The sequence below is a fragment of the Salmo salar genome, chromosome ssa16 (genome assembly GCF_905237065.1).
Source record: "Salmo salar chromosome ssa16, Ssal_v3.1, whole genome shotgun sequence".
Lineage (NCBI taxonomy): Eukaryota > Metazoa > Chordata > Actinopteri > Salmoniformes > Salmonidae > Salmo > Salmo salar.
This window is the reverse complement of record NC_059457.1, coordinates 93717673-93739345: the sequence shown is the minus strand read 5'-3', so window position 1 is coordinate 93739345 and position 21673 is coordinate 93717673. Positions and strand designations below refer to the sequence as shown.

General features: G+C 48.4%; 1 pseudogene; it reads right to left on the bottom strand.

The window, feature by feature from the left end:
* Nucleotides 1–491: 491 nt before the first annotated feature.
* Nucleotides 492–20688, bottom strand: LOC106575011 (uncharacterized; annotated as a pseudogene).
* Between the last annotated feature and the right edge of the window lie 985 nt (nt 20689–21673).

Sequence of the window (21673 nt, the reverse complement as noted above, 5' to 3'; positions counted from 1 at the left end):
TGAACTGAGATCTCTAGAGGTCTCTCTACTGAAAGCCTGTCCTGTGTTACCGATACAGCCTGAGATTCTGTGTTGTCCTCCATGGTCTTTGCCGAGGTGCAGGGTTTCTCCTCTTCTTCCAAAGTCTTTGTCAGAGGAGAGGAGTAGGTTCCTCCTTGTTCACCTGTCGATGTCTTCACCGGAGAAGTAGCGATCTCCACGGGTTCCTCCCTCTGTTCCGGAGCCGAGTGCTCTTCCTCTTGCCTCCTACCGATCTTCTCTTGTTCCTCTGCCTGAGTATCACCATCACCCTCAGTTCCTTCAACCTTAAACCGTCTTCTGCCCCTCTGTGTCGACTGCTTGCCTTCAGACTCTTCTGTTGTGAGTTTAGTCTCCGGTGAAGGTTGAGAGTCAGTCGAGAGCCTATTGGTCGACCGTAGCTTCCGGCGATCCGGTGGAGTTGACTCGAGGAGTTTATAGAGGAGGTCCTATTGGTCGACCGTAGCTTCCTGTTATCCGGAGTTGACGACTCTGCGGACTCTGTGGAATTTACAGGGATCCTCTTGCGTCCCCCGTCTACCCCTCTGCGTTGAGCGTCCAGGCGTGTCTGACATCCCAGCTTTACAGTTCTCGCGGACCTCCTCAATATCAGACGCTAGGTTTCCTTTTTTCAACTTGTCGATGTGTTGGGACAGGTGCATCATGGCGAGCAGGTCGTTTTTGAACAGCATCCTACAGAACATACATTGGTCTCTGCGGAAGTGGTACATGGCGTGGGCTATAACACGTTTGCCTTTAAAAACCTTGTTGCAGAGACTACAGCGATATGCCAGTGGGTTTTTCTCATTCTCCTGTGGGGTGCCACCTCTAGGATGTTGTCCGATATCCCCAGAGACAGTTGGGGTGTCCTGTGTTTCCTGTGGAGAGTTTTCAATGACTTTTGAGGCATCTTTGGGGTCCTGTGACGTTTCTTCAGGGACTCTTGGGGTGACCTTTGGAGTGTGAGCACTTTCAGTGACTTTCGGGGTGACCAGTGAATTGTACTGTGTGTCCTGTGGGGTGTCTTCACTGTGTTGTAGGGTGTCTTCAGTAATCATCGGGGTATCTCCGCTGACCTTTGAGGTGTCTTTGGGTTCCTGTGACGTCTCTTCAGGGACTCTTGGGGTGTCCTCAGTGACCGGTGTGTCCTGTAGGGTGTCCTCATGGAGGTGTGGCGTGTCCCCATTGTTCTGTGTGGCATCACGTGTGTCCTTGGTGAGCTCTTCAGCGACCATTGAGGCGTCCACTGTGAGCTGTAGGGTGTCTGCAGTGTTTTGTATTTGTAGGGCGTCCTCAATGTGCTCGGAGGTATCTACAGTGACTTCCTGGCTGTCTACAGTGACTTCCTGGCTGTCTACAGTGACTTCCTGGGCATCCTCAATTACCTCCGAGCTGTCCTCCTCTGTGTTCTGTGGTAGTGTGTCCACATCCTCTGGAGTATCCACAGTGGATTTTGTCTGGTCCTCAGTAGCCTGTGGGGTGACTTCAGTGAAAGTGACTTTCAGGGTGTCCTCTGTGAGTTGTCCTATGTCCTGCCTATTCTGTGGGGGTATTCGGTGATCTGAGGGGTGTCATTGTCCTGTGTCGAGTCCACAGGCACCTCTGGAGTACCCACAGTGCCTTTCAGGGGTGCTCAAGCTGCCGGGTCTCATCAGTGAGCTGTGGGACGCTCTCAGCGGCCATTGGGCTATCCTCCGGCTCAGTGTTTTGTGAGGTACCCTTAATGTCCAGTTGGGTGTCCTGTTGAGTGTGTGGAGTGTCCATGTTTTCCAGGATGTCTGTAGTGTCCTGTGGGGCGACTTTGGTTACTTCTGAAGTATCCTCAAGGACCACCGGGTCTGCGACGGCCTTAGGGATGACTTTTGGAGACGTTGACGGTGTCGTCTCCAACGTTTTGTGCGAGACATTATCTGTGGTCTGGTGCGTCACCGACTCCTTTTTACGACAACATCAGAATCCGGACCCTTGGCAAACTTTTCAAACTCTCTGGCAAACGCTTCCATTGAGGTATTAGCCAACCAGCAGAAAGGAGTAAGAACAACAAGCTCCCGAGTTTCCTTTCCAGGGACGCAGCCAGTGTCACCGTCACCCATCATTGCTTCATCCACACCAATGTTTGCTATATCCATAGCCTCTTTCAGAATATCAGTAACTTCTGACTTCCTGGACGATTCTAAAATATCCCCGACTTCAGAAACGGTTTGCTTTTTCGGAATATTCGTAACTTCCGTTGGTTCTCTTGGGACATTAGTTACATTTGTATCTGTTCTTCTTCCTGTGTTATTAGGAACAATGACATTCACTGAGGGAACAGATGGAGTACATGTTTCCTGAGCATCAGTAGAGAATCCTTCCTCATTCTTGGGACTTTCGATGTGTTCAACAGCTCCACCTCGTGGTGTGAAAGTCATATCAGTGGCAGTTGCCGTGACAGTTTGTGAGGAGACCTCAACTTCCATTTCCACTGCAGACGTCTGGTAAAATACCCCCGAAGCATCACACGACACCGGCAGACAACTTTGGTTTAAGGAGGGACGGACATCTGTCGCTTTCAACAAACAGGTTTCGGTATTCAACGTGACACCTTCCGCCTTAGGCGTCTGGGCGTAGTTGTGCAACTGCTGTATGAAGAGACTGGCGTTCTGAGCGGAAAGGATAAACGCCTCTCCGAGTCTATCCTTCACCCGATACTGTGCCTGGATTGGTGCCTTCGATTTATCACAGTTTAGAGTCACCAGTCCTTGCCTACTACTGAGATAATCCTCATGGAAGAACCCAAACACTTCGTTGTCAGGTAAGGAAACCTCCAGCTTTGAGTCATGAGCAGGAGATACTGCTGGTAGGTGGTTAGTAGCAGGAATCTCCTTCTGACGTTTACCTTCCTGTTCCCTCGGAGCTGTTAGACGAGCGGACGCCATTTTATTTTGTGAGGTAACGGCATTCTTTTGTTTGGTTGTGCTTTCCTTGACAGCGGCACCAGACTTAAAGGTCTTATTGGTCTTATCCACTGGTGTCTGCTGGGTCTTCTGCTGTGGAGGTTTCCTCCCTGGTTGGCGACCCTTCCGGGGAGCACTGTTCTCAGCCTGGAACGCATACCCTCCAGTAGCCAACGGGGTTTCCTACCCCTCCGTTTGGGAGGTTTCTTCTCCGAGAGTCTGGTCATGTGCCTATGTGGTCTGTGACTGACTTGCCTGGCCAGGTTCTCCTGCGCCATGTCCAGTTGTCTGAAGGACCGTCTGACAGAGGAGGTCTCAGCTGAGGACTCTGTTGTTTTGACAGATGAACGCGGTGCCGGCTTCGGCCCAGGCTTCCTCCCTCTTCTTTTTATTACAGGTTGTTCCTCAACAACAGGGGGTTCAGTCGGCTTCTCCATCTTCGCTTTCGCCATCACATGATTAACAGGCAGCTGCTGCGGCTCGACAATAGAGGTCTTTTCGAACCTTTGACCTTTGACACGTTTGGCTGCCATCGGCGCCGTCGAAACGTGATTCTTCTGTTCTTTTTGGAACCGCCTTTTGGGCGCCGTTACCCGGTGAAAGGGTTTCATCTGAACGTGTTTCTGTGCTGGTTCAGGCTGCACACACTCTGACAGGTCAGCGCTCCAGCTGCAACAGGGCTCTTTGGTGTCGGTGCTGCAGTAGTTGGACACCCACCCATCATCCTCCTCCTCCTCCATCATCATCATCTTTGCCAACGCCGCCTTCTTCTCGCTCATCAACTTCAGGCAGTTGGTCCGGAGATTCAAAAGGTTCCAGAACTCTGGGTCGAAGTAGAGACCTCTCTTCAGGGTCTGGAGGATCTCAAAGCGGATGTGGTTCCCGATGGGACCGGCTTCGACGTGGTACTCCTGGTCGGGGTGCGTGTAGAGGAGGAACACCGTTTTGTAGGCTTCCACGGTACGCTCCAGGAAGAAGACGAGGAGGGCGCAGGCCCGGCAGACCTCCAGGTCGTTGGGGAGGAGGTAGGCTACCGTCTTGTAGATGAGGGACTTGGTGGAGGCGTCGCAGGGGTTTGTCTGGAGGGCGTGGGTGCAGAGCTCCACACAGAACTGAAGACCATCTTTTCCCAGCTGGGAGAGGAAAACAGAAATAGAACAGAAGGGGGTCAGCGAATTACCAAAAACAATGTATTTTTATATAGACAAACAGTCAGGTCCAAAATGATTGGCACCCTTGATAAAGATGAGCTATACTGAGCTATATTGTACTCAAAACAAAACGTAACTAGATTATTTGATACTAATACCATTTCTCAGAGAAAGAGATTGTTTAATTAACAAGTTTTTTGTCGTCTCAAGAGAGACAAGGTGAAAATGATTTGCACACCTGGGTTTTCAATCCCTCACTCTGCGAGGATAACGGCGCTGAGCCTTTCACCAGATTGGAGAACACACTGGGATCATAGACCATTCCTTCATACAGAATCTGTCCAGATCCTTGATATCCTTAATCTGCGCTTATGGACTGTTTCAATTCAAAAAACCGCTAATCTGCGGTTTTCAATGAGGTTCAAGTCCGGAGACTGATGGACAACATGACTAAAATGTAGTTTTTGGGGTCAATGAACACATTTCTTTGTGAATTTTTAATGTGTTATTGGGGTTATTGTCTTGCGGCGACGTTTTATCCTCCTGGCAACCAGATTTAACCTGGCTAAAAACGTCCTGGTACTGGTTAAAAAGTCGAAGACGCCGTTGACCTTAACAAGAACAGACCTGCCAACCCTGTCCAACTATTTAAGAGTACCAGACGCGCACGTGTCCCGAATTGGGGTCGTCTTTCCTCCCCGCACGCTCGTGCGTGTGCCATTTGTGAATCTGATCTCAATTATAATTAAAATGTATCACACTCGCACAAATGCAACCTGTTATTTTTTTTTCCATATTTGCATTTAAATTTCTTTCACTAGGAAATGCGAGTGAACTGCTGGAACTTCAGAGCCCACCGAATGTCCATCTTCTGTTCGCTAACGTTAGCTTGAAACTATTAGTGTTTACCTTCCCACAACACACGGAGTCCAAAAGGGATTTGTCCATGCATTCACGTACAATCTGACTGTCGGCAAACTCAGCATCACAACAAACAGGAGGGGCAGACACGAGGCAGCTACGTCCAATAATGATGTATTCATCTCCATGCCCGTTGACACAAACTCCGTACATGTCTGTGTGTCGCAGCTCGAGAAACAGGATGTTAGATTTACTTTGTGGATGTATTTTATTTATTAAAAAAAAAGTAAAAATAAAATAGGCCCTATTCATTTCTGCCTACTTTTAACGCATCTGCGTACATGGAGAGAGAATTGAATAGTTGGTACGCAAAATGCGTCCATTTTGAAAGGTTTGCAAGAGCCCCAGGGCCGGCGGAAGCACCCAGGCGGAGCCGGCGGAGCACCCAGAGCCCCACAACATCAAAGATCCACCACCATATTTTACAGTAGGTAAATGGGGTTATTCTCTGCTCATGCATCCTGATTTGGACAACAAACCCACCGCTGGTCTGCGTGGACGAAGAGCTCTATTTACAGGTGATCTAACCAAAGCACCCGGTTTCAATCCAAGTGCCGATGTCATTTAAAAAACTCCAGCCGTTTACATTAGTTGGATGACATGAATATAGAGCTCTTTGGCAACACACACAGCAGCGGTGGGTTTGGTGTCGAAATCAGAACGTATAAGCAGAGAAGAAAAAAATAAACACATTGCTAGTTAGAACAAGTCTCAATGCCGTTATATTTTGCAAGGCGAGGTTTTGAAAAACAGGGGTGCCAATAATTATGACAGGGGTGCCAATAATTAGGACGGGGGTGCCAATAATTAGGACGGGGGTGCCAATAATTATGACCAACCCTTCTATGAGAGAGAAGAAGAAAAAAAAAAGAAAAAATGTACTTGTGAAACTAAAATCTTTCCTTAAACGATTGTATAGGAGTATAAAATTATATCAAAATGTTTTGGAGAATACAATTATAGCTCAGTATTTGTATCATGTATTTATCCAGTCTTTGTTGCTCATCTTCATCAAAGATGTCAATTTTTTTACTGAAAAACAAACAAACAATTCTACTAAAGACTCGGCCTAATCACGATCAGGGCCGTGTCCCAAAAGATAAACTATTCCCTATATACTATAGTGTGCTATTTTTAACCAGGGACCATAAATAAAGGGGGCCACATGAGTCGTACCCCAGCATCATGCTAAGCTGATGGTATTTTTATTTAAAACTAGGCAAGTCAGTTAAGAACAAATTCTTATTTTCAATGACGGCCTAGGAACAGTGGGGGTTTAACTGCCTTGTTCAAGGGGCAGAACGACAGATTTTGTACCTTGTCACCTCGGGGAGGGGGGGGATCCGATCTTGCGACCTTTCGGTTACTAGTCCAACGCTCATGTTGTTTGTCAGTTCAACACAATTCTCAGTCAAACCAACAACAACAGAAAAAGCCATGGCTTCTATTCATATCTCTAGTATGCACAGTAATCAGATAAAACAGTGGGGGGGAACAAAAGGCTCTGACATGTAAAAACAGAAAACAAACTAAAAAAAAAATGTTTAAAAATAAAACAATAATAAAAAAAATGAAATCATCAACAAGCATCTAAAGAACGCTGACCGTAAGCCACTTTAGCTAGGTACAACCCAAATAAAAAGATTTTTAAATCCTTCCTCTACCTCAACAACTCCATTACATCTGAACACCCCCCCCCCCAAAAAAAAAAAAATGTCAGCTGGAATCTTACCAATAAAATTACAATAAAAATTATTATTTTTTTTAATTAAAAAGTCCAAATCAACAGTCACAGGAGGTCCTGGCTCACCTCTGCAAGGATCACTCTAATGAAAGAGAATATTGATCTGATGTTGGTGGCGGACAGCATCAATCGATGACTCTCTTCCAGGAAGGCCTGTTTGGACGGGTTGATCCGCAGACGGAGTCGACTCCATATAAACACCAAGTCCCTGTGAGAGGAAGAGTGATTCAATAACAAATTATAAAAACACTTCATTAATAATAAAAAAAAAAAAAGTGAATTATTTACTGGGTTAAAAAAAAATTATAATATGTAATTACAGTTTATTCATTAGCTGACTCAATAAAAAAAAAACTGGTTTGTAAATCAGATCCCAACGGGGGAGCAGGAAGTGGTCCAAGATCAAATCAATCAATGTTGTCTATAAAGCCCTTTTAATGTTAACAGTTATCACAAGGTGCTGAACAGTAACCAGGCCTAGAAAACCCCCAAACATCAAAGAACAAGCAGGATAAATAGATATCAGCACTTCAATAATAAACCCTGTGTATTTATAATAATTTTTTTTTTTAAATATGTATTTATTTAACCTTTATTTTAACTAGACAAGTCATTTCATTACAAATTCTTATTTACAATGGACGGTCTAACCCCCGGCCAAACTCTTAACACGAACGACGCTGGACCAATTACGCGCCGCCCTATGGAACTCCCAATCACGGCTCGGTTGTGATACAGCCTGGATTCGAAAACCAGGGTCTGTAGTGACGCCTCTAGCGCTGAGATGCAGTGCCTTCGACCACTGAACCAGGGTCTGTAGTGACGCCGTTAGCACTGAGATGCAGTGCCTTAGACCGCTGAACCAGGGTCTGTAGTGACGCCTCTAGCGCTGAGATGCAGTGTCTCAGACCACTGCGCCACTCAGGAGACCCACAAAGCCATTTGGACACAGTGTCTATCCAGATGCAGGTAACCATCTCAAACAGCGTTGCTGATACACAAAGTAATTCAATTGTAATGCAACATCCAATCCGGTCATACATCAGATCAATGAGCTAAGCTAGTTAGCATCGGTCATGTTGAAACTGGACAAGAGAACGATCTTCCCTTCTACCACGACAGACTGGCCAGACCATAAATGAGCTAAGCTAGTTAGCATCGGTCATGTTGAAACTGGACAAGAGAACGATCTTCCCTTCTACCACGACAGACTGGCCAGACCACGTAGCCCACGACGAGCCATGCCGTCTCTACAATGCTTTGTACATTTCCCATTTGGTAATGCCTCATCCGTCACAGTTTGCAGCAGCACTGACAGCTATGAAAACTGGGGTCAGAGTTCCACACGGAACGATACGACGAGTCAGCTTGTTTCTGCTCACTGATTGGATATTGCATTAAGTCAGTTGTGTGATATAGGATCGATTTTCTATCTCTTGCGATGCAACTCAGTCCCAGGACAATGTGTTCGGGCTGACACAGAACAAACCCAGTCCCAGGACAATGTGTTTGGGCTGACACAGAACAACCCAGTCCCAGGACAATGTGTTTGGGCTGACACAGAACAACCCAGTCCCAGGACAATGTGTTTGGGCTGACACAGAACAACCCAGTCCCGGGACAATGTGTTCGGGCTAACACAGAACAACCCAGATATAACTCAGTCCCAGGACAATATGTTCGGGCTAACACAGAACAACCCAGATATAACTCAGTCCCAGGACAATATGTTCGGGCTGACACAGAACAACCCAGTCCCAGGACAATGTGTTTGGGCTGACACAGAACAACCCAGATAGAGAGTATCTGTTATCTCTACCTAGTACCATCTGCAGAGAGAGAGAATGTGTTATCCGAACTCCCGACGTAGAACACAGACGCTCCGACGTAGAACACAGACGTCCCCCCGACGTAGAACACAGACGTCCCCCCCGACGTAGAACACAGACGTCCCCCCGACGTAGAACACAGACGTCCCCCCGACGTAGAACACAGACGTCCCCCGACGTAGAACACAGACGTCCCCCGACGTAGAACACAGACGTCCCCCCGACGTAGAACACAGACGTCCCCCCGACGTAGAACACAGACGTCCCCCGACGTAGAACACAGACGTCCCCCCGACGTAGAACACAGACGTCCCCCGACGTAGAACACAGACGTCCCCCCGACGTAGAACACAGACGTCCCCCCGACGTAGAACACAGACGTCCCCCGACGTAGAACACAGACGTCCCCCCGACGTAGAACACAGACGTTCCCCCGACGTAGAACACAGACGTCCTCCCGACGTAGAACACAGACGCCCCCCCGACGTAGAACACAGACGTCCCCCGACGTAGAACACAGACGTCCCCCCGACGTAGAACACAGACGTCCCCCGACGTAGAACACAGACGTCCCCCCGACGTAGAACACAGACGTCCCCCGACGTAGAACACAGACGTCCCCCGACGTAGAACACAGACGTCTCCCCGACGTAGAACACAGACGTCCCCCGACGTAGAACACAGACCGGTACGATGTGAGTATTGACCGTGACGAGCCTCACCACGTGAAGAACATATCTCCTCTGTGTAGTTGCTGAGAGAGGAAGGCTGTGCAGAGGGACAGAAGAGTCTCGTCGCTCTCCTCACTCTCCGTGTTACACACGATATCCACAGCATCCTTACCGTCGATGTCGGACATCTACAGGTAGAGAGAAGGAGAAATGGTGACATCGTTCAGGCATTTATACGGGAGATTCCAGTGGCGTGAGTGGAGGGTAAAACGCAGCTCAACGACATCAGGGGACCGTTTACTTCACTCGGCGAAACGGTGATCAGAGTCGAGCCATTTCTCCCCACTACGTCACTGCTAGATCCCTAACGACGTCGCCCAAGACGAAGACGTAAACAGATGATAAAAAGAAAGAAAAAAATAACTTCTACCTGTAGTTAGCAATACCACCCACACACATACGTGACCTACTAAACCTTTCCAAACACGGGGAGAAGGAAGCAACTCCAAATATGGACTGCAACCACCACATTTATCAATTAGTTGGTGCTCTTATACAAAACACATCATCTTTGTCAAAACCTCATCCTCTCATCTCTACTGTAGATCCCAGCTAGCATATCAGTTCATCTCTACCGTAGATCCCAGCTAGCATATCAGTTCATCTCTACTGTAGATCCCCAGCTAGCATATCAGTTCATCTCTACCGTAGATCCCAGCTAGCATATCAGTTCATCTCTACTGTACATCCCCAGCTAGCATATCAGTTCATCTCTACTGTACATCCCAGCTAGCATATCAGTTCATCTCTACTGTAGATCCCAGCTAGCATATCAGTTCATCTCTACCGTAGATCCCAGCTAGCATATCAGTTCATCTCTACCGTACATCCCAGCTAGCATATCAGTTCATCTCTACTGTACATCCCAGCTAGCATATCAGTTCATCTCTACCGTACATCCCAGCTAGCATATCAGTTCATCTCTACTGTAGATCCCAGCTAGCATATCAGTTCATCTCTACCGTAGATCCCAGCTAGCATATCAGTTCATCTCTAACGTACATCCCAGCTAGCATATCAGTTCATCTCTACTGTACATCCCAGCTAGCATATCAGTTCATCTCTACTGTACATCCCAGCTAGCATATCAGTTCATCTCTACCGTACATCCCAGCTAGCATATCAGTTCATCTCTACTGTACATCCCAGCTAGCATATCAGTTCATCTCTACTGTAGATCCCAGCTAGCATATCAGTTCATCTCTACCGTAGATCCCAGCTAGCATATCAGTTCATCTCTACCGTAGATCCCAGCTAGCATATCAGTTCATCTCTACCGTAGATCCCAGCTAGCATATCAGTTCATCTCTACCGTAGATCCCAGCTAGCATATCAGTTCATCTCTACCGTACATCCCAGCTAGCATATCAGTTCATCTCTACCGTACATCCCAGCTAGCATATCAGTTCATCTCTACTGTAGATCCCAGCTAGCATATCAGTTCATCTCTACTGTACATCCCAGCTAGCATATCAGTTCATCTCTACTGTACATCCCAGCTAGCATATCAGTTCATCTCTACCGTACATCCCAGCTAGCATATCAGTTCATCTCTACCGTAGATCCCAGCTAGCATATCAGTTCATCTCTACCGTACATCCCAGCTAGCATATCAGTTCATCTCTACTGTAGATCCCAGCTAGCATATCAGTTCATCTCTAACGTACATCCCAGCTAGCATATCAGTTCATCTCTACTGTACATCCCAGCTAGCATATCAGTTCATCTCTACCGTACATCCCAGCTAGCATATCAGTTCATCTCTACTGTAGATCCCAGCTAGCATATCAGTTCATCTCTACCGTACATCCCAGCTAGCATATCAGTTCATCTCTACCGTACATCCCAGCTAGCATATCAGTTCATCTCTACCGTACATCCCAGCTAGCATATCAGTTCATCTCTACCGTAGATCCCAGCTAGCATATCAGTTCATCTCTACTGTAGATCCCAGCTAGCATATCAGTTCATCTCTAACGTACATCCCAGCTAGCATATCAGTTACAGTAAATAGCCCCAGCAGTCATTAGCCCCCAATCCCAACATTTTATATTTAAGTCATTTAGCAGATGTTTTTATCGAGAACCCAGGAATCCTAATAACCAAAGTTTGTTCCCTCACCTCTTCGTTGCATATGGTGAGGGGAGCGATGCCTTCAAGAGACAGGTGAGGTAGGCCTGTCGGAAGAACAGGTGGTCCGGCAACAGGGTGCTGAGAGCAGGTCTTAGCCAAGACCACAGCCTCGGTGAACATCTCACTGGACAGCAGGTAACGAACACGAAGCTCAAAGAACACTGGCACCTCTGAGCCTAGGTACCGGTCCACTGTGGAGAGAGAGAGGTCAAAGGTCAATGTTGCATCTCTGAGCCTAGGTACCGGTCCACTGTGGAGAGAGAGAGGTCAAAGGTCAATGTTGCATCTCTGAGCCTAGGTACCGGTCCACTGTTAGGAGAGAGAGAGGTCAAAGGTCAATGTTGCATCTCTGAGCCTAGGTACCGGTCCACTGTGGAGAGAGAGGTCAAAGGTCAATGTTGCATCTCTGAGCCTAGGTACCGGTCCACTGTGGAGAGAGAGGTCAAAGGTCAATGTTGCATCTCTGAGCCTAGGTACCGGTCCACTGTGGAGAGAGAGGTCAAGGGTCAATGTTGCATCTCTGAGCCTAGGTACCGGTCCACTGTGGAGAGAGAGGTCAAAGGTCAATGTTGCATCTCTGAGCCTAGGTACCGATCCACTGTGGAGAGAGAGAGAGGTCAAGGGTCAATGTTGCATCTCTGAGCCTAGGTACCGGTCCACTGTGGAGAGAGAGAGGTCAAAGGTCAATGTTGCATCTCTGAGCTAGGTACCGGTCCACTGTGGAGAGAGAGGTCAAAGGTCAATGTTGCATCTCTGAGCCTAGGTACCGGTCCACTGTGGAGAGAGAGGTCAAAGGTCAATGTTGCATCTCTGAGCCTAGGTACCGGTCCACTGTGGAGAGAGGTCAAGGGTCAATGTTGCATCTCTGAGCCTGGGTAACGGTCCACTGTGGAGAGAGAGGTCAAAGGTCAATGTTGCATCTCTGAGCCTAGGTACCGGTCCACTGTGGGAGAGAGAGGTCAAAGGTCAATGTTGCATCTCTGAGCCTAGGTACCGGTCCACTGTGGGAGAGAGAGGTCAAAGGTCAATGTTGCATCTCTGAGCCTAGGTACCGGTCCACTGTGGAGAGAGAGGTCAAGGGTCAATGTTGCATCTCTGAGCCTAGGTACCGATCCACTGTGAGAGAGAGAGAGGTCAAGGGTCAATGTTGCATCTCTGAGCCTAGGTACCGGTCCACTGTGGAGAGAGAGAGGTCAAAGGTCAATGTGGCATCTCTGAGCCTAGGTACGGTCCACTGGTGGAGAGAGAGGTCAAAGGTCAATGTTGCATCTCTGAGCCTAGGTACCGGTCCACTGTGGAGAGAGAGAGAGGTCAAGGTCAATGTTGCATCTCTGAGCCTAGGTACCGGTCCACTGTGGAGAGAGAGGTCAAAGGTCAATGTTGCATCTCTGAGCCTAGGTACCGGTCCACTGTGGAGAGAGGTCAAAGGTCAATGTTGCATCTCTGAGCCTAGGTACCGGTCCACTGTGGAGAGAGAGAGGTCAAGGGTCAATGTTGCATCTCTGAGCCTAGGTACCGGTCCACTGTGAGAGAGAGAGGTCAAGGGTCAATGTTGCACCTCTGAGCCTAGGTACCCGGTCCACTGTGGAGAGAGAGAGAGGTCAAGGGTCAATGTTGCATCTCTGAGCCTAGGTACCGGTCCACTGTGGAGAGAGAGAGAGGTCAAGGGTCAATGTTGCATCTCTGAGCCTAGGTACCGGTCCACTGTGGAGAGAGAGAGGTCAAGGGTCAATGTTGCATCTCTGAGCCTAGGTACCGGTCCACTGTGGAGAGAGAGAGGTCAAGGGTCAATGTTGCATCTCTGAGCCTAGGTACCGGTCCACTGTGGAGAGAGGTCAAGGGTCAATGTTGCATCTCTGAGCCTAGGTACCCGGTCCACTGTGGAGAGAGAGAGGTCAAGGGTCAATGTTGCATCTCTGAGCCTAGGTACCGGTCCACTGTGGAGAGAGAGAGGTCAAGGGTCAATGTTGCATCTCTGAGCCTAGGTACCGGTCCACTGTGAGAGAGAGAGAGGTCAAGGGTCAATGTTGCATCTCTGAGCCTAGGTACCGGTCCACTGTGGAGAGAGAGGTCAAGGTCAATGTTGCATCTCTGAGCCTAGGTACCGGTCCACTGTGGAGAGAGAGAGAGGTCAAGGGTCAATGTTGCATCTCTGAGCCTAGGTACCGGTCCACTGTGGAGAGAGAGAGAGGTCAAGGGTCAATGTTGCATCTCTGAGCCTAGGTACCGGTCCACTGTGAGAGAGAGAGGTCAAGGGTCAATGTTGCATCTCTGAGCCTAGGTACCGGTCCACTGTGGAGAGAGAGAGGTCAAGGTCAATGTTGCATCTCTGAGCCTGGTACCGGTCCACTGTGGAGAGAGAGGTCAAGGGTCAATGTTGCATCTCTGAGCCTAGGTACCGGTCCACTGTGGAGAGAGAGAGGTCAAGGGTCAATGTTGCATCTCTGAGCCTAGGTACCGGTCCACTGTGGAGAGAGAGAGGTCAAGGGTCAATGTTGCATCTCTGAGCCTAGGTACCGGTCCACTGTGGAGAGAGAGAGAGGTCAAGGGTCAATGTTGCATCTCTGAGCCTAGGTACCGGTCCACTGTGAGAGAGAGAGAGGTCAAGGGTCAATGTTGCATCTCTGAGCCTAGGTACCGGTCCACTGTGGAGAGAGAGAGGTCAAGGGTCAATGTTGCATCTCTCTGAGCCTAGGTACCGGTCCACTGTGGAGAGAGAGAGGTCAAGGGTCAATGTTGCATCTCTGAGCCTAGGTACCGGTCCACTGTGGAGAGAGAGAGAGGTCAAGGGTCATTGTTGCATCTCTGAGCCTAGGTACCGGTCCACTGTGGAGAGAGAGAGAGGTCAAGGGTCATTGTTGCATCCCAAATAGTGCTCTATATTTGGGATGTTACAGTAGTAAATATTAAATCCACAGAGAGAGAGAGAAACCTGTAGTTAACTGTCATTATAGACGGGACGACTCCAGAGCAGATATTTACACAACAGATTTATAGTCAGTAAATACAACATGGTATGGATGAGTATGTTGAAGTGGTCCATGGCTCTCCCTCTCATCCTCCCTTTCTCTCCCAGTCTCTCACCTTCATCCCGGGGCAGTTGTGAGTGCTTCAGGATGGCCTGTAGTATGGGGTTGGTCCACGGTCCCTTCTCTCTGATGATCTGTCCCACCTGCAGCAGGTGGATGTTCTGGTGCCTCTCCAGCTGGGAAAAACATTCCTGAAAGAGGAGGAAGAGGTTAGCCTGGTCCAAGATCTATGTGCCATCTTGTCAAACTCAAGAGTGACGTTTTACAGCATTACATAAAGCAGTGAGAAATGGTCAGCTGATTGGTCAGCTGATTCAAATGGATATGATCCGATTGGTCTGCCGATTACAACACAGCCTCTTTGTGTCGTCTTGTTGACATGACAACAACCACAGGAGCTGGCAAGAACAGCACAAACAGATCTGGAACCAGGCTAGGAAGGAAGGGGAGTCAACTCATCACTGCCATATATCTATGATTCACGATATTTGTAAGACAACTCACCTGGAACGAATCCAGGATATTTTTCAAGGGATCCTGCAGGATCTTATTCCTGTTCAAAAACAGCAACAGCTCAAAAGCACTCCTGTGGGGAGAAAAAGGGGAGGGGGGGAGAAAGGAGGGGGGAGGGGGGGAGAAAGGGAGGGGGGAGAAAGGGAGGGGGAGAAAGGGGAGGGGGAGGGGGAGAAAGGGGAGGGGGGGGAGAAAGGGGAGGGGAGAGAAAGGGGAGGGGGAGAGAAAGGGAGGGGGAGGGGGGAGAAAGGGAGGGGGGAGAGAAAGGGAGGGGGGGAGATAAGGAGGAGAGAAGGAGGGGGAGAAAGGGAGGGGGGAGAAAGGGGAGAGAGAAAGGAGGGGGGGGAGAAAGGAGGGGGAGAAAGAGGGGGGAGAAAGGAGGGGGGGGAGAAAGGGAGGGGGAGAGGGGGAAAGGGGGGGAGAAAGGGGGAGGGGGAGAGAAAGGGGGGGGGGGAGAGAAAGGGAGGGGGGACTGTTTGAGCCTCTTACCTCCTTTTAATAAATGTTACAACAGGGCCGTGGAATAAATAACAAGGCTGAAAAGAGCAGAGTCACCCTAGAAAACAACACTCATACTGGAGATAGACTGGGGGTGACAGGACACATGTACCCCAAGGAGCAGGTAAACAACAACACTCAGACTGGGGGTGACAGGACACTATGTACCCCAAGGAGCAGGTAAACAACAACACTCAGACTGGGGTGACAGGACACTATGTACCCCAAGGAGCAGGTAAACAACAACACTCAGACTGGGGGTGACAGGACACTATGTACCCCAAGGAGCAGGTAAACAAGTCAACACTCATACTGGGGGGTGCACAGGACACTATGTACCCCAAGGAGCAGGTAAACAAGTCAACACTCATACTGGGGGTGACAGGACACTATGTACCCCAAGGAGCAGGTAAACAACAACACTCAGACTGGGGGGGCGACAGGACACTATGTACCAAGGAGCAGGTAAACAACAACACTCAGACTGGGGGTGACAGGACACTATGTACCCCAAGGAGCAGGTAAACAAGTCCAACACTCAGACTGGGGGTGACAGGACACTATGTGCCCCAAGGAGCAGGAACAAGTTCAACACTGCAGACTGGGGTGACAGGACACTAGTGTACCCCAAGGAGCAGGTAAACAAGTCAACACTCAGACTGGGGGTGACAGGACACTAAGTGTACCCCATACTGCAGGTAAACAACAACACTCAGACTGGGGTGACAGGACACTATGTACCCCAAGGAGCAGGTAAACAACAACACTCAGACTGGGGGTGACAGGACACTATGTACCCCAAGGAGCAGGTAAACAAGTCAACACTCAGACTGGGGGGTGACAGGACACTATGTACCCCAAGGAGCAGGTAAACAAGTCAACACTCATACTGGGGGTGACAGGACACTATGTACCCCAAGGAGCAGGTAAACAAGTCAACACTCATACTGGGGGTGACAGGACACTATGTACCCCAAGGAGCAGGTAAACAACAACACTCAGACTGGGGGTGACAGGACACTATGTACCCCAAGGAGCAGGTAAACAACAACACTCAGACTGGGGGTGACAGGACACTATGTACCCCAAGGAGCAGGTAAACAAGTCAACACTCAGACTGGGGGGTGACAGGACACTATGTACCCCAAGGAGCAGGTAAACAAGTCAACACTCATACTGGGGGTGACAGGACACTATGTACCCCAAGGAGCAGGTAAACAACAACACTCAGACTGGGGCGACAGGACACTATGTACCCCAAGGAGCAGGTAAACAACAACACTCAGACTGGGGTGACAGGACACTATGTACCCCAAGGAGCAGGTAAACAAGTCAACACTCAGACTGGGGTGACAGGACACTATGTACCCCCAAGGAGCAGGTAAACAAGTCAACACTCAGACTGGGGGTGACAGGACACTATGTACCCCAAGGAGCAGGTAAACAAGTCAACACTCATACTGGGGGTGACAGGACACTATGTACCCCAAGGAGCAGGTAAACAACAACACTCAGACTGGGGGTGACAGGACACTATGTACCCCAAGGAGCAGGTAAACAAGTCAACACTCAGACTGGGGTGACAGGACACTATGTACCCCAAGGAGCAGGTAAACAACAACACTCAGACTGGGGGTGACAGGACACTATGTACCCCAAGGAGCAGGTAAACAACAACACTCAGACTGGGGGTGACAGGACACTATGTACCCCCAAGGAGCAGGTAAACAACAACACTCCAGACTGGGGGTGACAGGACACTATGTACCCCAAGGAGCAGGTAAACAAGTCAACACTCAGACTGGGGTGACAGGACACTATGTACCCCAAGGAGCAGGTAAACAACAACACTCATACTGGGGGTGACAGGACACTATGTACCCCAAGGAGCAGGTAAACAAGTCAACACTCATACTGGGGGTGACAGGACACTATGTGCCCCCAAGGAGCAGGTAAACAAGTCAACACTCAGACTGGGGGTGACAGGACACTATGTACCCCAAGGAGCAGGTAAAACAACAACACTCAGACTGGGGGTGACAGGACACTATGTACCCCAAGGAGCAGGTAAACAAGTCAACACTCAGACTGGGGGTGACAGGACACTATGTACCCCAAGGAGCAGGTAAACAAGTCAACACTCAGACTGGGGGTGACAGGACACTATGTACCCCAAGGAGCAGGTAAACAAGTCAACACTCAGACTGGGGTGACAGGACACTATGCCCCAAGGAGCAGGTAAACAAGTCAACACTCATACTGGGGGTGACAGGACACTATGTACCCCAAGGAGCAGGTAAACAACAACACTCAGACTGGGGGTGACAGGACACTATGTACCCCAAGGAGCAGGTCAAACAAGTCAACACTCAGACTGGGGTGACAGGACACTATGTACCCCAAGGAGCAGGTAAACAAGTCAACACTCAGACTGGGGGGTGACAGGACACTATGTACCCCAAGGAGCAGGTAAACAAGTCAACACTCAGACTGGGGTGACAGGACACTATGTACCCCAAGGAGCAGGTAAACAAGTCAACACTCAGACTGGGGGTGACAGGACACTATGTACCCCAAGGAGCAGGTAAACAAGTCAACACTCAGACTGGGGGTGACAGGACACTATGATACCCCAAGGAGCAGGTAAAAACAACACTCATACTGGGGGTGACAGGACACTATGTACCCCAAGGAGCAGGTAAACAACAACACTCAGACTGGGGGTGACAGGACACTATGTACCCCAAGGAGCAGGTAAACAACAACACTCAGACTGGGGGTGACAGGACACTATGTACCCCAAGGAGCAGGTAAACAAGTCAACACTCAGACTGGGGGTGACAGGACACTATGTACCCCAAGGAGCAGGTAAACAAGCAACACTCAGACTGGGGGTGACAGGACACTATGTACCCCAAGGAGCAGGTAAACAACAACACTCATACTGGGGGTGACAGGACACTATGTACCCCAAGGAGCAGGTAAACAACAACACTCATACTGGGAGTGACCTGACACAGCTCTATGTACCCCAAGGAGCAGGCAGTACTGGGGGTGACAGGACACTATGTACCCCAAGGAGCAGGTAAACAACAACACTCAGACTGGGGGTGACAGGACACTATGTACCCCAAGGAGCAGGTAAACAAGCAACACTCAGACTGGGGGTGACAGGACACTATGTACCCCAAGGAGCAGGTAAACAACAACACTCAGACTGGGGGTGACAGGACACTATGTACCCCAAGGAGCAGGTAAACAAGTCAACACTCAGACTGGGGGTGACAGGACACTATGTACCCCAAGGAGCAGGTAAACAACAACACTCAGCTGTAGATAGACTGGGGGTGACAGGACACTATGTACCCCAAGGAGCAGGTAAACAACAACACTCATACTGGAGATAGTGTCCTGTCACCCCCAGTCTCTATGTACCCCAAGGAGCAGGTAAACAAGTCAACACTCATACTTACAGGGCAAGGCTACTCAGTGTGTAGCATACATGTTCACAGTCAGACGGGGAAGCAGGCCGAGGCTTGGACAAAGGAACATAGAGCTGTCTGGAGCACCTGGAGCTGTGGCAAGGGTACCTGCCATCGTCCTGAATACACCTCCACCAACTACAGGGGGAGGGGAGGGAGAGAGGGAGGAGAGAGAGAGAGGGAAGGGGTGGGGAGAAACAGGGAAGGGGGTGGGAGGAGATACAGGTAGGAAAGGGGTGGAGAGAGATACAGGTAGGAAAGTGGGGGGGAGAGATACAGGTAGGAAAGTGGGGGGGAGAGATACAGGTAGGAAAGTGGGGGGGAGAGATACAGGTAGGAAAGGGGGGGAGAGATACAGGTAGGAAAGGGGTGGGGGGAGAGATACAGGTAGGAAAGTGGGGGGGAGAGTAACAGGTAGTAAAGGGGGGAGAGATACAGGTAGGAAAGTGGGGGGGAAAGAGATACAGGTAGGAAAGTGGGGGGAAGGAGATACAGGTAGGAAAGTGGGGGGAAGGGAGATACAGGTAGGAAAGTGGGGGGAGATACAGGTAGGAAAGTGGGGGGGAAAGAGATACAGGTAGGAAAGTGGGGGGAAGGAGATACAGGTAGGAAAGTGGGGGGGAAAGAGATACAGGTAGGAAAGTGGGGGGGAAAGAGATACAGGTAGGAAAGTGGGGGGAAGGATACAGGTAGGAAAGTGGGGGAGAGATACAGGTAGGAAAGGGGGGAGAGATACAGGTAGGAAAGGGGGAGAGATACAGGTAGGAAAGGGGGAAGGAAAATAAACACAGTGGATAGGGAAACCATACCAAGAAGTTGGATGGGCCCAATTAAAAACAATTGTTGTCCCTTTCACTGTATCATCAGCTCAACTTATTTAGTAGGAACTGAATACTTCGCTAACTACATTATTACCTAACTAGGCCATAGTCAGACTAACTAGACACTGTAGCGTTAACGCCTCAATCCTAATAGATGTTACAACACAGCGTTAGCCATCTTTGGTTACAATCTAGCTGGCTAAAACATGACTTACTCAATACGACAAATAGGAAAAATAAACTTCAAATGAAAGTACAGACATTGAATTCCACGAGACGTCTTAGCAAGTTAACGAATCTACTGTTGGTAAACTAGCAGCTAACTAACTAGCTAAACTGGGAACTGCAGATAACTTGGCTAACAAACAAGCTACCGAAAACGACTTGACTGACAATGCTTTTCCATGTCGCTAAGCTACTATCATGCATTTTGAAAAAAGGGTGAATTAGCATATACATATAACATATGTAACATAACACAAACAGGTTGGTTTATTGGTTGCTAGCTAGCCATTTACGGGTTGTTAGTTGTCTGTTCCTGGGGGAGGGGAATAGGTTGGCTAGTTAGCCCTAGCATAGATTAGAGAAAGGAGCTCTGGCCCTAACTAGCTAGCTAACGTTAGCTAGTTCGAGCCTGTACTGGGGGGAAAAAACAACTCTTTCGCTTTTCCAGATGTGATTTCAATACATTTCGTACCTTACAGAACCGTACACAATATAACTTGCTTTGAAGTCCGTATTCTTCACTTGAGTTAGTGACAAATAAACTCTCCAATTCTTTTTTAAAACCTTTTAACTCAAATTCAATCTCTTCTTCCGCCATACTGCTCGTCTTGCCTAGCGCGTAGCTACAGCGACGACGCCACCGTCCAACCTAACGTATCGCGTCGAACATTTCATTGGATGATATTCACGTCTGTATCGTTTACGGCAGAAAAATACGTATTGTGATTGGAGGATACTAAAAAACAAAATCCCGCCCTACATTGAAGGTATGTTGTGTTGATATTATGGGTTACATTGGAACATTGTTGCAACGTGTTTGATAACGTTTCTAATTGAACGTTGTCACCGGCTAATATTGAATGAAGTCAATTAGTGATTTTATCTGTCTGTGTCTCTCATTTCAGAACGGCGACATGATCAAAACATGTTATACTTTTTACATTCCGTCGATTTGTTGTCGTGAGATGCTATTGGATTTGTGCTCGTTTATTAATTAACCGGTGACACCAGCGTGCTACCTGTATAAATCAATCCCCCCTACTGTCTTGTTAAAGGAATCAGTTCTGGCTGTTGATTCCCAGAAGGACTAGGTCACAGTTGAGCAGCAGGTGACCAATGCTTACGGGTTGCTTTATTTATGGGATGCTTTGACAAAAACCAACCTCATCCTTTGAGTTTGTCAAACAATTTGGTTTATGCAAGTACATTTTTTTTATCTACCTTTACCCCTTATTTCTATGCCATTTAAAAACATACTCTGTAAAGGCAGTATATGTAACCTGGAATTGGGACATCCTTAATTTTATTTATTTCACCTTTATTTAACCAGGTAGGCTAGTTGAGAACAAGTTCTCATTTACAACTGCGACCTGGCCAAGATAAAGCAAAGCAGTTCGACAACATACAACAACACAGAGTTACACGTGGAGTAAAACAACACATACAGTCAATAATACAGTAGAAAAATAAGTCTATATACAATGTGAGCAAATGAGGTGAGATAAGGGAGTTAAGGCAATAAATAGGCCATGGTGGTAAGTAAATACAATTTAACATTTTAGTCATTTAGCAGACGCTCTTATCCAGAGCGACTTACAGTAGTGAATGCATACATTTAATTTTTTTTTTTTTTCTCCCGGTA